This window comes from Centruroides vittatus, unplaced genomic scaffold, assembly GCF_030686945.1.
Source record: "Centruroides vittatus isolate TY-2023 unplaced genomic scaffold, ASM3068694v2 contig_12, whole genome shotgun sequence".
In the NCBI taxonomy this organism is placed as follows: Eukaryota; Metazoa; Arthropoda; class Arachnida; order Scorpiones; family Buthidae; genus Centruroides; species Centruroides vittatus.
This window is the reverse complement of record NW_027120767.1, coordinates 642944-658854: the sequence shown is the minus strand read 5'-3', so window position 1 is coordinate 658854 and position 15911 is coordinate 642944. Positions and strand designations below refer to the sequence as shown.

The following is a 15911-nucleotide window of genomic DNA, read 5'->3' as shown; positions in this document are numbered from 1 at the left end:
CGACAAAATTGTTATTATTTAGTTAAATTGTAATTATTAATTTCATAATTCTGACTACAATTTAATTGAAATAATATCAACATAACATAAAACATTTTTAAATAAATGTAATTCCATTATCTACATTAAAAATCTGTAAGTTGGGAAGATGATAACTTACGTTCAAATGATTCTATTGTTTATAATGTATTTTATAGTTGGAATATTTACGTTTATTATTTTAAATAATTACTTTTAATAATTGTTATTCAATCAAACCTTGTTAATTATACAAAGCATATAATTTAATAGACAATTATATTATTTAAATTTGTCTTAATAGTATCATAAGTTGTAATGTATTCATATTTCTACTCATAGGAATTAAAAATACAGCCTAATAAAGATTAATTTTTTATTGTAATCTCTATACGAAACTTAGTTAGCTATTAAACGACATAATATGTAGCCGTTTCTTTCGAAAGTAGAAGTTTCAATCGGCTATAGATGCACTATCTTTTACCTAAATATTTTTCATACTTATGTAAAATTATTGAATATTTAAGAAACTTTTTCAACTTTATTCTTATGTCAAAACATGATGAATAGGTTTGACACAAATATTGTCTCTTGTTGCGAATTCATTTAGATTTTATCAAAATTCAGGAACGCTTTTAAATTTAAAATTCAGTTTTCCTTAGGGTCTAAATATCTGTAACTAGTTTCCTGTCAAAATTTCATGATATTGACAGTAAAGTGTAATTTAAAATTAGTACACTGGCCTAAAACTATTTTTATATTTTCTTATTTGGCTCGATAGTTTGATATTTGATATGTTTTCGATTTCCATAAAATAAATTTTATAAAAATTTTTGTTTAATGTTTATGATTACTTTATTTTTAATTAGAAATTTCTTACATGAAATTGGTATTTGCTTAACTTTTGATTTAGCTATAAATCTTTCATCCAAACGTTAGGGTTTAATCCACTAAATAATTTAATTAGCTGCTTTTTTATGATTAGCAATTTATATTCTCGATTATTGATGAACATAAATTAGAAATAGATGTTATAATTTTATGTTGGAGTGATGTTCAACTGAAAAACGTTAAGAGATTTCAAAATACATAAATTTAATCATTGTTAAGATTATATAAATATAAATTATAAATTGCTATAAATGCTGAATTAGCTATTTTAAAAATATTGAAAAAAATTATAAATTAATATAATAACTTATTTCCATAAATATTTTTATTGTTCTGAAGACATTTTTAAAATATTTAATTTAATTTATTAAATCAAATATATATTGTTTTGTTAATCGTTTTAGAAATAGACAGTGAAACGCATAATTGTTACATCATATAACTATGCAGCCGATAATATCAATATATGAATTGATATGTTATAGAAACAAACAACAGTGAAAGAAATGTAAATGTAAGTTTTTAAATATTCTTGAATGCAAATTAGGTATATAAGATATTAATGAAACAAGAAAATATGTATGGAATAATAGAAACGGCTTTGCTGTTCTGATTCTCCAGTTTAAACAGTTTTGAAATGAATAAAGGAATTATTTAATTAATAGTTTTTTTAAATACGTAATGTTTGTATGTTTATACATTAATATCTATTGGTTTATATATTTACGAATGTAAATCCAGATATATTAACTTAAGTTATACATTATACAATTATAGACCAAAAGGGACCACTTAATGAGAAGAACATTTTAAGAAATGCCCCGAAAAGAAAGAAAATAAAACAAAGAACAAAAAAAAAAAGAGTCCAAAATCGTCGTTAACTACAAGCTCAAGAGAAAAGGTATCTTTTAAAGCCCTCAAATAAAAATATTTTGCTGATTGTCTGTTCGAACTTTTTGAACAGGAATTTTTGATTTCTTCATATTTATGATCTATTCGATTTCAATGATTAATTGACTTCCAAAATGAAGAACACTCACACAATAAGGCAATATTTTGGTAAAAGATAGTCATTTGCACGTTTGGTTTAATAATTTAACGTTCGAAGTGGAAGCTAAGAAAAAATAATAAAGAAAACTAATATTTTTTCGTAGCTTCCACTATAAATCTGTAACAAAGGAATAGGAATTGTTTAATGTAACATAATCTGATGATATTTAATCCTTCTTGTTGATAGTAAGCAGACACAGAATTATAGTAACATAAATTACTCGGTAGTCGAACAATAATTTAATGTTATTTGTAATATTTTATGTTAGGGACGCAGTCTCAAATAATTATTCCATACGAAATCATCGGTTATATACATATCCAATATAACTGTTTTTTGAAATGATTAGAGACAATTTCTTAGATATTTCAATAAATCTTGCCATATCAGAACATAACTTTAAGTGCTTAATGTGAATACTCCAGCGTAATTTTTTGTCTATTGTTATATCAAGATATTTATTGTTAGTCATTTGCTTGATGACTTTATTATTGATTCTAAATTGTAAGCTTTAGCCTTCAACCGTATTACATCTATTCTTAAAAAGCAGCCTACATAATTCAGTTTAACAGCATAAATATTTAGTTTATTATTCATGGTGTCAGACGTTAATGATACCGGATTATTATTTACATACGCTTCTAAGTTTAAATTGCGGTCATAACTCCTGATAACAATATCATCTGCTTAGATCAAAATACTTTATTCTACATTATTTGAAATAAAATCATCGATAAACAGAATTTAATATGTTTATTGATGAACTCTGAGGAACTCCTTTTGAAACTTTAAAACGTGCAAATATAGGCCTATCCGTATGCTATTTATAGTAGTCTCTGTTTCTCAAATAAAACGTAAACCATAAAACAGGAGGTCCACTAATTCCCTTCAAAAATAATTTACCTTCTGTACGGAGATCTGTACTGTCACAAGTCTATACAGAATTGCGATATTCAACTTATCCGAATAATCTATGATCTTTTGTTTATAACACGTTAATGCGTCCATCGTAGAAATTTCGTAAGCTTATATTTACAAATCAGTTTTCTTAATCTTCTATAGAAGGCGTTTTTAAAGATTTTAGTTATTATTGGAATAATTACTACAGGACGTTAATTATCCATGTAAGTTTTTTCTTCTTTCGATTTGTACGGTACATCCAAATTACTACTGTATATTGTGAGAGAGTTTTTCTGGAAATATAACTTTACTAAATGGTCTATTATTAATAAAAGTTTAGCAATAATATCTGCTGGTTGTTAATTAACTTCATAGTTAAATAATCAATATCCAGAATACTAGTTTTGACATCTTTAATATTGATTATTTCCTCCTGTAGGGTGGTTTCTTCTAGGATAAAGGAATTGCACAAACTGAGTTTACTTTTTGTTGCCCGTTTGCCCTATTATCGGTATAGTTTGCGATTTCTCGGAATAATTATCAGCAAATAATTGGACTGCAGTTTTCAAATTGTAGATTTATAGTTTTCCACTGTCGTCCGTCCGTCCGTCCGTCCGTCTGACTTTCCTGAATCTCGAGAACGCAGTTAGATGAAATCCGAGACCAAACATGGAAAGCTTAGGGACAGAAGGCCCCAATTAACTATATACGAACGTTCGATGCAAACTGGAAGTCACGTTATTTCAGTTCAAAAATTTACCTCTGAAAGGTGTTAGTTAGATGACTCTATTGTTAAAGGAAAAATATGATGTACAGGGGCCTATTAATTTGAGGTGGAGAGCATATGTTTTAAATTAAATAAATTAAAAATATGATTAAAAGTTGCAGTCCGGCATTGTGATGATGTCACAATAAATGCTCATACCAAATAATTGCTCATGCTTAAATAAAAAGGAAATATAGGTAAGATTAATTATTTCTACTACCGGCGAATATTTACTGATAAAGATTAATAGTAAGTCAGAGGAGAATTCTGAAAATTGATTTACAGTAAGATCACTCCTCTTATACAAGTAATTCCAAGATAAACACGCTTCTGCTTAGAGATATCTCACTACTACAAAAGTAACGACACCGATATCATAAATTTTTTAAAGTATGGATACCAGTATCGGTATTAATATCGATTAAAGTATCGATACTAGCCAGTATCGGCATCGCGTATCGAAACTGGAAATCTTGTCGGCAGTCTCTGTTCAGTCTATCGCTTTGCTTCCAATTGTTGTTACTTCTGAGGAGGTACACCTATCCTTTTTGCTTCGTGGATAAGTTCCAAAGGAACACCGTGTAAAAAATAATTGCGTAAAAACGTACAGTACATGCATCCGTATAAAAATGCTTGATCGCATTCACAACTTCAATAAAACAAAAAAAAAAAAAAAAACGCAATTTACAAAAGAAACGTCAGGCTTTTTGTTTTAATATCATTTATTATTTGAATTATTTGCTACTGTACGTAAATATAGTAAACATAAGGTAGCATAGGAAGCATAAAATCAACATACAGAATTCTCTGATATACTGTACATATTGTACTGTACTATGCTTAAAAAAGAAAAATTAACTATTGATTTCAACAATTTTAACGAAAAGTTAAATTTGAAATTTTCAAATAAACTATTTTTCCCGTGTAAAACATTAATCACGTAAAACGAGGATTAGTTTTTTTTCGCGACCGCGTTACTTCAAAATCGCGTAAAAAGATGGATAGATTACAATAAAGGCTTCGTGGGCCCCAGAGCAGCTAATAGAGAGGTTGCGGCTGACGTTTTCAGTCCAAACGTGAACATCGGACGTCGAGCGCCGCCCTCTGGCAATTCTAGAAGGTTGATAATAGCGTTCGCTACGTCTAGGTCCAGCATGGCAAGTAAAAGTTCGGCCTAAACTTCTTCATTTTTTTTTTGTTTTATGTTTGGGGTTAAAATTATGACATATTTTTTTAAAATAATGATTATTTAAGCATTTATGAATAATATTGTAAAGAAACAGACGATTTTATTCCAGAAATTATTTAATTATTCAAATTTTTTGCAAGCGATGTAAAGTGCCTATAGAACTCACATATATTTCTGTTCACAATAGCTTATCATAATTCTGTAGAAGTAGGTTTGTTCTTTCACCGCATCTTCTACCATCAACAGCGTAATATGTTTGTAAATTTTCTAAAAATAATTTCCCGAGCTGCTTTCGGATTTACATAAGCCACTACTTGTCTCAACAAAAGTATGAGGTAGTCCTATCGTACGGTAGGAGACACGACGCTAATTAAAAATAATTATTTAGTATTATTAAACATCCTATAAATTATTTAAAATAGTTTAATTTGTTTATTTACCTTCCTAGTAACATTCGTCGTTGTTAAACGTTCCGCCATTTTTCATCAATATCCCACGAGCCAGTGCTCGACGTGAACATGTGGCGCAACCTGTTTTACTTGGAGTTCAAACATCAAAAGTGTACTTCTGCTTGCCTTACAAGTTTAATGTTTGAACTTCGGCCGCAACCTCTGTATTAATATTTCGTTGCTTACTCCAGGAATTGAATCCCTGCTATATGATTCAGAAGTCAGTGCGTCAGTCAGTACTAGTATGATGTCTTATGTACACAAAAGAAGCTCCAGATCTACAGTCATGTTAATCGGTTCGTGGGTGCTACTTACTATATTTGGGATAGGGGTGGATAATATCATTTTAAATCGTTGGCAAAAGGAAAAAGTGTTTTTACATTGAAAGTTTTATATTGTGTTTAAATTTTACAAATCTCAGTGCAAACAAATACAGTATATACAAATTGTAGCTCATTGTCGGAACGTAGTGACGACTAATACTTGACTTCGTGCATTCCTTGTCAACAAAATAACTCTGGAATGAGTTGTCCGATCTTGATAAAATGTTCTTGGACGACTCATCATCACTCAAGGATGAACTGATTAAAATTTCAACTTTCAAAAATGATCCGTTTTTGTAGAACTGGAAATAGGGGTTTTTCTTCAGTATGGATTGTAAGTCAAGTGTTTAGTCGCTTCCTGCACGCACGTGTAGAAGTGTCATCTAGTGGTCGGAAAATATGACAAGCATTAAAACAGTAATTTTGAAAGGTAAATGTTACCGCTAACTGAATACACAACAGATATAAAGAATCTTTATAGAATAATAAGTTAAAAAAAGTTTTTTTTTTTTAACTTATTATTCTATAACATGGAGCAGCAGTGATCAATATTGATGGCTTTACGATCCATTCTCTCCTTTGTCTTCCTATCGTTAGTACGAAATTTCGATCTCTAAATGAAGAAGCTGCACAGAAATTCCAGATTGAGATGAAGTCGCTCAAATTCATCATCATCGATGAAATGTCAATGATTGGTGCAAGAATGCTTTACATGATCGAGAGAAGATTGAGGGAGATAAACCCCGAGAAAGATGAGCCGTTTGGTGGATTCTTTGTCTATTTGTTTGGTGATTTTCGTCAGCTTCCTCCTGTTAAAGATACTCCTCTCTCCTCGAGTGTTTTTTACAATGTAATGTCCCAACAAGGTAGGGACCTTGTTGGGACATTACATTACATTCACATTTGATTCTTTTGAGAAGTTCATTGAACTTAGTAATTCTCATAGACAAAATAGCGCAGATAGTTCCTTCACAGATGTCTTACAACATCTAGCTTCGGGTGATTTCTCTGATACAGATCTGAACACTCTGACGACAAGAAATGGAGCCTATTTATCCAGAGATGAACTTGATCAGTTCCAAACGGCTATATCCAACAAACGAGCAAGTTAAACAAAGCAACGAAGACTACTTGCAGTCAACTGGGTGCCCTGTTGCTTATATAGCATCCGAAAACACTCCAGATATTGCCCCGCCTTCGTCCAAAGATGACTCAGCTCTTGGTCTCTCCAAGTATTTGAATCTCTCAGTTAATGCCAGAATCATGCCGAGAGTCAACTTATGGGTGCAAGGAGGTCTCGTCAATGGTTCACTAGGAACTATACGCTACATTATATATGCTCCTAATGCTCGCCCTCCAGCTCTTCCTCTGTTTATTTTAGTGGAATTCATCTATGGTAATCTGTTTTCAATAATCCCCATAACACGCTCTTTGAACGATGGCAGTATATTGCGATCTCGTAAACAGTTTCCCCTTACCTTAGCATACTCGATGACTATACATAAATCACAGGGATTAACTCTTCCAAAAATCAAAATAGATATAAGGAAAAAAGAGACAGCTATCGGTCTTACCTATGTTACATTGAGTCGAGTGAAAAAATAACTGACTCGGTATTTTTAGAGAGTTACAATAAAGATCGCTACCAGTCAATCTGTAAGTCCAAGGCCCGTAGTGACAGACAGAATTTCGTGAAACGTTGGCATAGCAATTAATTAATGGCTTATTCCGACCTTATATTTGTACCTTTAAATGATCCAATAGAAATCAAATATATTGTTGAGAACGAATGATTCTTTGTTTTTTTTTCCTTCATAATCTAGAAAATAAAGGTGCGAGCTGCTTCGTTCCGACTACACGCTGATGCAACGTTACTTAACTAGTTTTTAATATAACTGCGGATACAGATTGATTAGCAAACAAAAGTACTGCATAATGTTTTAACTAAATATTTATTTAGGCCTATAAATAGTAATCAGAACTCTAAGCATAGGTAGGTTGCGGAAATGAGATTTCACATAATACATTTATTGATTTTTGGTTATTAATATTTTTAATATAAGTTTAATTTATATTAAAAATATCGAAAATAATGTAAAATTCCATTTTGGTTCCCGATTTCCTGGTTTCGGGCAGACCTTACCTGTCTGTAAAATAATGTAACGGTACTAGATCCGATACCCAAAGTATCGACGTCGGACCAAAAGTATCGATTACAAAAAGTATTCAGCATCGAAGGAAAGTATCGATACGATATCAGTATCGGCAGTATCGGGACGTCCCTACTTGTGCTGCATAAAGATTTAATTACCAGAGCCCCTTAAAATTGGCGTTTATACTTCCCGGGACGAGGACCCGGGGGTTGGATTTGTGAGAAGCGAGTGTTCGGGTTGTTTCATTGTGTAGAATTACACAGAACGAGGCTCTTGACGTGTAAGTGCGTGAGTGCGAGAATTCGAGTAACGGTTAAACGGTGTATATCTTCGTATACAGTGATATTGTGTCCGTGTGTGTTCCAAGAACATCTTTCGGCATGTCTAAAACGAGAAAAACAGTAAATTACGTTCTTACCATCGGCGATTTCGGAAAATATTCACTTGTATTATAAATGGCCACGTCGTCCTCTTCCTGGTAAAGTTGGGGAGGGAGATTCTTCTACTCCCCAAATGTTCCTACAAAACACAAAGACAGTGAGAAAGAGAGAATTTCATTTATTATCTAAGGCCAACGTTATTACCTTTATCAGACAGTCTTCCCGAACAGTGTCATGAGAAGAGCGAAGGACCTGACCTAGGCTAACCTAACCTGACCTAGGCTAACCTAACCTAACCTAACCGGAAGCTCAATCCTCATAACAGCTGTTTGGGAAGAAGGTTGACCGAGTGTCGCGTCCGGTGGTCACAATCAGAAGTCAAATCCGTTGTCGTCGACCGAGTATTACGTTCGGGAGACAAGTCCGTGGTTACATCCGGGTAAGAGAAGGTCACGTCCAGGTGCCTATAGAATTCACATATATTTCTGTTCACAATAGCTTATCATAATAGTAAAGGTGTCCAGGTGCAGAGACGAGTTGGAGAAAACCGAAGATCACCGCCTAGGTTAAGGAAACCGCAGTCGCCCGCAGCAACAAAACCGCAGACACCACGGTCCCTCGACTTCGGCGTCGTTCTCCTCCGATTCTTACCCGTTCTAATTTCCGAAGGTGCGACCCCGTCACACGCGCGGACGAAGAGGCAGACCTCGCAAAAATAGGAAATGACATCGAACTCCAAGAAGAAGACTCGGAGGTGCTGTCACTCTCTATGTCTTTCATAACAAGGCCTGCGACCGGCTGATCCCTGACGACCTTGGCCAAGTGGAATGGACTCAGAACTCTCCCGCCTCCGGGAGAGTGCCAGGCCACACCTACTGGAGGAAGGTCGTAACCACCCGCTGCGTCTCGCTCGACGGTCTCAAACGACACCGAACTAATCGATTGGGAGAGACCCAGTCGAGCCCACGGTTTTCGAACGTCCCATCGGATCCGTCCGAGGAACCCCCTCCTTCCGGCTTCACCGCATTTTTCCGTCGGAGCCTCCGAAAAAACCACGCCAACATCTTCATTCTGAGAAAAGAAAATTTGCAATTAGTCGAGTGAAAACAAAAGTGTAAATTAAAGCTTAAATTCCTCCAAGAAAAGCAAAATGCTCATCGCAGTTCTGTAATTAAATCTAAAACATCTGAAGCGCAAATGGTCGACCTTCGAACTATGTGCCCAGATGTCTTCTGGGACCGATTCTCTAAGTAATAGCGAGGTTGAGGCCGAAGTTTTAAACGCGAAAACGTGTCCGTGGGACGTTCAGCGCCGTTTTCCTGTAAGCCTGGAAGTTTGACAATGGCGTTTGGAAAGTCAGTAGAATCGTGCTCGACATTCCGAACGCCATTGTCAAACTTCTAGGCTTACAGGAAAGCGGCGCTGAACGTCCGACGTACACGTTTATGCGTTTAAAACTTCGGCCTCAACCTCGCTAATATTAAATAAATTCTTACGTCTAGGGTCAATATGGACTAAGACGTACCTCAGAAATCTTTAATCTTTCGAAAAGTCCGCAAACAGCAAAAATAGCACACAATTTACGAGCGCGAGTAAAACACGTCCGACTCCGAGCAGAAACACAATCGAACTGCGAATCGTCATGTGTGACGTTTTTCGAACAAACGTTAAAAGACGCGTCAACAATGTTCGAATTATGTAAAAATTAGAATGAAAAAAATCAATTTTACTTATTTTTTAATTAATTTATTTATAATTTTTTAAAAATTTTGTTTTAATCATTTCCCTGTGTTTGGAATTCGATAAATAAAAATTGTCTTCTGCATTATATCGTGCAGAATGTCCACCGTGGAGAGGTAAAGACGATCTTCTTAAATTCTACGTCTCGAGGCTTGACCATCTCCGAAAATTGCCGAAATTCGTTTGAATAAGTTGATAAATATCTTTTCCGTCCATTTTCGGCCATCGGATGAAATAAATCAAATTCTTAGGATTTCGATTTATTTCACTCAATATTATTTCGCTTTTCCGAAAGATTCCTCGGTCGCCATCAGAGTTGCACATTTGCGTATTAATGCAACATCAAACTGGATGAACTTAATATTAAAAACCCAAAAATCTATTTTATTTATTTATCCAATCCAAATAAAATCTATTTTATTTATTTAGCTAGTCGAGAAAGTTTATTTATCCAAAATATAATTTTGGTAATGTTCTAGCTATCGTGATTTATTAAGACCCTGTAAATGTGTATTCTCTGCATCACTGAATTGATTAGAAAAGAAGCAAATCAATTATTTTTAATATTTTTATATATACGTAGATAAAATTTAACTTTACTTTATTATTTAAATTTTGTTTTAAATAAATTTTAAAACGATATTTTATCATTAAATGATATAAATAAAACAACACAAAATCAATGACGGAAGAATCAGGACGTATAATTTTACATAATAAAATAAATCTAGAAGTTTTTCCACTATTTTTGCATTTATTTATCTAATACTTAGAATTATTCCATATTCTTACTCTTACTGTAGGCAACAGAAAATGCAGATAATCTATAAACATCCACCATAACCACAATGATCACCCGCCATTTTGAGATTTATAAGCGATTACTTTACATTTTTTGCATAAACATATACTCCACTTTTAATTTTTCTGTGCAGTGAGATTCATTATTATTTCTTGTATTATAAATTCGCGTAAAATCTTGGTAAGAACGTTATAAACGATGACCGTATCATACTACATTTACCACGATAATTAATAAATTATTATTGTAGTTTCAAATCGATCAATATTAAATTTCCCGTGGTTCATGTCTGTTAGTAACAATGGTTCGAAATTGATTTATTTGAACTGTATTATAAGGACCGGATGCATTAACGGCTGGTAAAATTGCGTGTATGGTACACTTAATCGTATCGTTTACCAATAATTTGATATATTAAAAAGTTTTCTGATTTGTGTAAATTACGAAATAAATCACCAGCTACTCAGATCAAATTATTCTTTAAATGATTAATCGTACAGAATCATTAGTAAGTAGTAGAGTAATTCCGGCTTTGATTGTATTTTAATTGAATAAAATAGATTGAAATAATTCTCAACCGATGTTCTATATTTCTGTAATCCCGTCTTCGAACCCGACGATAGCTTAAGCTGGTCGAGAAAGTTTATTTATCCAAAATATAATGACAGGTAAAAAGATTTTTGGGGTTTTAATATTAAGTTCATTTATTGATGTTGCATTAATACGCGAAACCCGCAACCTCGACGGCAACCGATGAATCTCCGAAAAACAAAATAACATTGGGCGAAATAAATCGACATCGTAAGAATTTGATTTATTTCATCCGATGGCCGAAAACAAACAAAAAAGATATTTAGCGACTTATTCAAACGAATTTCCTGCAATTTTCGTAGATGGTCAAGCCTCATGACGTAGAATTTAAAAAGATCGTTTTTGTCGTAAGCTTTTATCTTCACACGACTAATTGCAATTTTTTTTTTTTTTTTTTTTTCAGAATGAAGATGTTGGAGTGGTTTCAGGGGAGGTTCCGACGGAAGAATGCGGTGACGCCGGGGAAGGAGGTTCCTCGGACGGCTCCAGCGAGACGTTCGAGGACCCGAGGCTCGACCGTGTCTCATGTTAATCGATTAGTTCGGTGTCGTTTGAGACCGTCGAGCAGAGGCAGCGGATGGTTACGACCTTCCCCCCAGTGCGTGTGACGTGCCACTCTCCTGGAGGAGGGAGAGTTGTGATTCCATTTCACTTGGCCAAGGTCGTCAGGGATCAGCCTGCCACAGGCCTTGTTGTACAGGATGTAGAGAGTGACGTCTCGTCCGAGTCTTCTTCTTGGAGTACGATATCCTTCCCTCTTGTCCGGACTACCTTCCTGAAATCGGAACGGAGAGGAATCGGAGGAGAAAGCCGCCGAAGTCGGGAGACCATGGTCGTGTCGGTGTTGCGGTTTCTTTGCTGCAGGCGACTGCGGTTTCCTTGGCCTAGGCGGTGATATTCTTCGGTTTTCCCCAACTCGTCTCTGCACCTGGATGTGACACCTTTACCCGATCTGGACTGTCTCTTACCCGGATGTAACCACGGACTTGTCTCCCGAACGTGACACTCGGTCGACGTCAACGGATTACACTCCCGATTGTGATCATCCGGACGTGACACGTTTCCTCATTGGGCGCGACATTCGGCCGACCTTTCTTCCCAAACAGCTGTAATGAGCATTATGGGTTTGGCCAGGCCCACAATGGGGCGACCGGGTGGTGAGGGACGGGGACCGACATATCCGAACGGACCACCTCCCGAAAAATTCCTGGGGATTATTCGACCCGTTCGGATTCGATCCCGGGTCCCCCAGAGCGGTAGGCTGCCACCTTTACCGCTCGGCCATCCGGCCGTCCAAATTAGGTTAGGTTATATCAGGTCAGGTCTTTCGTTCCTCATAACACTATTCGGGAACAAAGTCATTGCAGGAACTCCCACACTGAGACATAATACTTTACACGAAGATATACACTGTTTAACCGTTACTCGAATCCTCGCACTCACGCACTTATATGTCAAGCGCCTCATGCAATTCGACAAAATGAAACAACCCGATTAACTCGATCCCACAAATCATCCAACCCCTGGGTTCTCGTCCCGGGAAATGGAAACGCCAATTTTAAAGATTACAATTCTATAAATTGGTGGCCTCTGGTAATCACAATTTGCATAACTTAGAATTTCAGACATTCGCCTTAACTGCTTCAAACATCCAACTGTCACCTTGTTATGTTTAGGCCTTGAAAGTATAACAAGTATTGGTATTTTCATATAAACAGTTTACTATTATGCAGTACACTAAACATTTCCGTATAAATTAGTTTTTCGTTGTTTCTATAACAATAGTTATTGTTGATTTGTTTTGAAACCGTGTTGTATTGTCTTAGAAGTGTTTCTCTAGTAGTTTTTCGTTAATCTGGAATGTACCGTAATGTACGCAACGGTTTTCAGGAACTTACCTATGACATTATATTGAGGACGTTCTGTACTTAGTAATAACAGGTGCAAGCGTCTTATATTCACATATTTCATTTATAAACATGTACTAAATGAAATTAATTGATTGAATAGCATAGGCTATAAATGAAGCTTCTTTTATCATTAATTTAAAAAAAATAAACATTCTTCAAAATTGTCACTTCCGCGTTATAAAATATTAATATAGCACTAAAACTAAATGAATTTAATAATGCGCTTCTTGCCTAGTGTTGGATTAAATTTATAAGTGCTACATCGGTTTTTTTTTGTTGCTAGGCTTATTACACCATCATTCAGTACAAGACCAGCTTTAGAAAATCACATTTTATTCCCAAGAGAATGCATTTCGGAGAGTTAGTCCCTCATCAACTGTTTTTTTTTTCTACGAATCACTTCATCGTATCATAGTTACACCGTAAACAAGTTTATGGTCTTGGTGTCTTAACGGTGAAAAAGGTTTTTTTATTTCATTGTTTTAACGGTAAAACTGTTAGCTATGTTGTAGTTTTAACAGTTACGGTTTTAACAGTGTCCTTCGTTGTGTATACTGTTTGCCTTCCACTGTTTATCTTATTTATATTACTTTATGTATCACCGACATGTTTAATCAAATACCTGGAAATCAATAATTTGTACATGGGTTTTGTACCGATTGTCGTTCTTACTGTACGTTTCATAAATATTTACATCATAAAGAGTTGACTGTCTGAAATGCATTCTCTTGGAAATAAAATGTGATTTTTAAAGCCGGTCTTGTGCTGAACGATGGTATAATAAGCCTAGCAACAAAGAAAAGCCAATATACACTTATAAATTTAATTAAAACTAAATGATTAACAGTGATAACAGTATTGTTACTTTTCTGGCTGTTATATATAACAGAGGAAAAGTATGGCGATCGGTCAAAGAATGACCCTCTAAGACTACATTTTTGTACTCAGGGAACACGAAACGAGAAATGTAAAACAAGTTGAGTTTTTCTATATGTATGGACAGGGGTGAATCTAGGTTTTCTCGGCCTAGGACTTATTGAAGTCCAATGAGGGCCCTATTTTTCGTTAATACAAATAATACTATAAATTATCATTATTATTATATTATTAATATTAACTATTTTTTACTATACGATAAGTGCTCATTGTTAATGAAAAAGTATTATGATAATTTAATTTTTGTGGGTCCTTGACACTTGGGGCCCAGGGATTAAGCCCCGTTAGTCCCAATGTAGATCCGCCCCTGTGTATGGATGTTAATGTGTGCGTGTTTGGGAAAAGGATTTTTTTTTACCCACTTTGAAGCTTAGTAACTCCCGTGTCTTTTTTGAAAATTTCTGAAATTTTACAGGGAGATTTTTGTATTGGAGGAAATTTTCATAAAAATCGAACCATTGGTTCGGGAGATATTAAGGGGGTTGGGGCATATCTCAATGGAATAAATCAATTAGAAACTTTTGAATTGAGTTTTTCTATTTATTCAAATAACTTAATACACTAAATGCTTTATTTCATTATCTTAAGTATTCTCTATTTTCTAATTAAATAGATACCATTTAATTAGAAATTATTGCTTCTTAATACAGGATGAGCACAATTCAAAAAAGTAAATGTTAAAAGCTCTCTGTAAGAAGGTATATTGGACAAATCTGAATCGAATTTTCTAAACAGTTTGTCCTTAGCATGCGATTTTGATTTTCTAAAAGAAATTTACTATCAAAATTCAGCAGCTGGGGCGAAATTTACTCTTAATTACTTAGATTTCGTGAAGCAATTCTTGAGTATTATTGTAGAAAATTTAGAAAAAAAAATGTATGATTCAAAAAGAAAATATATATGCTAATTTCTTGAAACTGTTAACGTATATAATAGTTGATAAATCTAATTGTAGATAATAAATGTAGAATTTGAAGTAAATTTTCAATTTTCTCTTATATTTAAATAAATTAAAAATTATTTTAGTGAATTTAAAAGTCAGAACTTAATAGATATAGACGGAATAATCAAGAATTACACGCTCAGACAATTGCAAAATTTTAGTCTATTTAACGATTTTATGAACCAGGCCGAAGCTTAAATTCAAAAAGAATCTAATTTTAAAATGTCATTATAATTTGAAAAATTTATTTAAAAAAAATACTTATAACTGGATAATTAAAAAAAATTATTTTTAAAAAGTAATTGTTTAGTTATTGTTACGATCAGGCTCAGTGTTCAAATAAGCATCCTCTGACATAGGTAAGAAGATTTATATTATAATTATTTTTACAAATATAACAAAATAATTTATTTATTTAAAAACACAAATATATATTCGATTGTAGGAGTATATATAACTTATACGTGTATGCACGTAGTAATAATCTCGTGAACACACCTCAGACTTAATAATTTTTATGTTAAATACCTAGCACAATTGTTGATGTCTTAATACTGTAAAAAGTGAAAATATCTTGTATTGTTGCTATATGAACAATATTACACTTCATAATGTAATATATTAGCGTTATCTCACTCTCCGATATAATTAATTAATTTAGTTAATTTTATAGCAAAATGGTATTTAATTATGTTAATAAAACATTATTCTTAATGTGACAAATTAGTATCTTTTCTGATGTTTTTACATTTATTAAAACACGTATTAATTATTTAAATTTTGAGGAATGTTTTATCGAGAGCATTCAATAATTTACTGTACTCCAAATCTCTTAACATATACAGTTTAATTTTTGTTCTAAAAGATTC

General features: G+C 33.7%; 2 long non-coding RNA genes across 2 annotated transcripts; one reads left to right on the top strand and one right to left on the bottom strand.

The window, feature by feature from the left end:
* The first annotated feature begins 1378 nt into the window (after positions 1 to 1378).
* LOC136983499 (uncharacterized) lies at positions 1379 to 11687 on the top strand. The gene is made up of 3 exons (XR_010882054.1): positions 1379 to 1423; positions 1687 to 1810; positions 11657 to 11687. It is a non-coding gene; the product is annotated as an uncharacterized lncRNA (long non-coding RNA).
* Positions 5902 to 8411, bottom strand: LOC136983180 (uncharacterized). The gene is made up of 3 exons (XR_010881992.1): positions 8325 to 8411; positions 8159 to 8259; positions 5902 to 5970 (listed from the first exon to the last, which is right to left on the bottom strand). It is a non-coding gene; the product is annotated as an uncharacterized lncRNA (long non-coding RNA).
* Positions 11688 to 15911: the final 4224 nt, after the last annotated feature.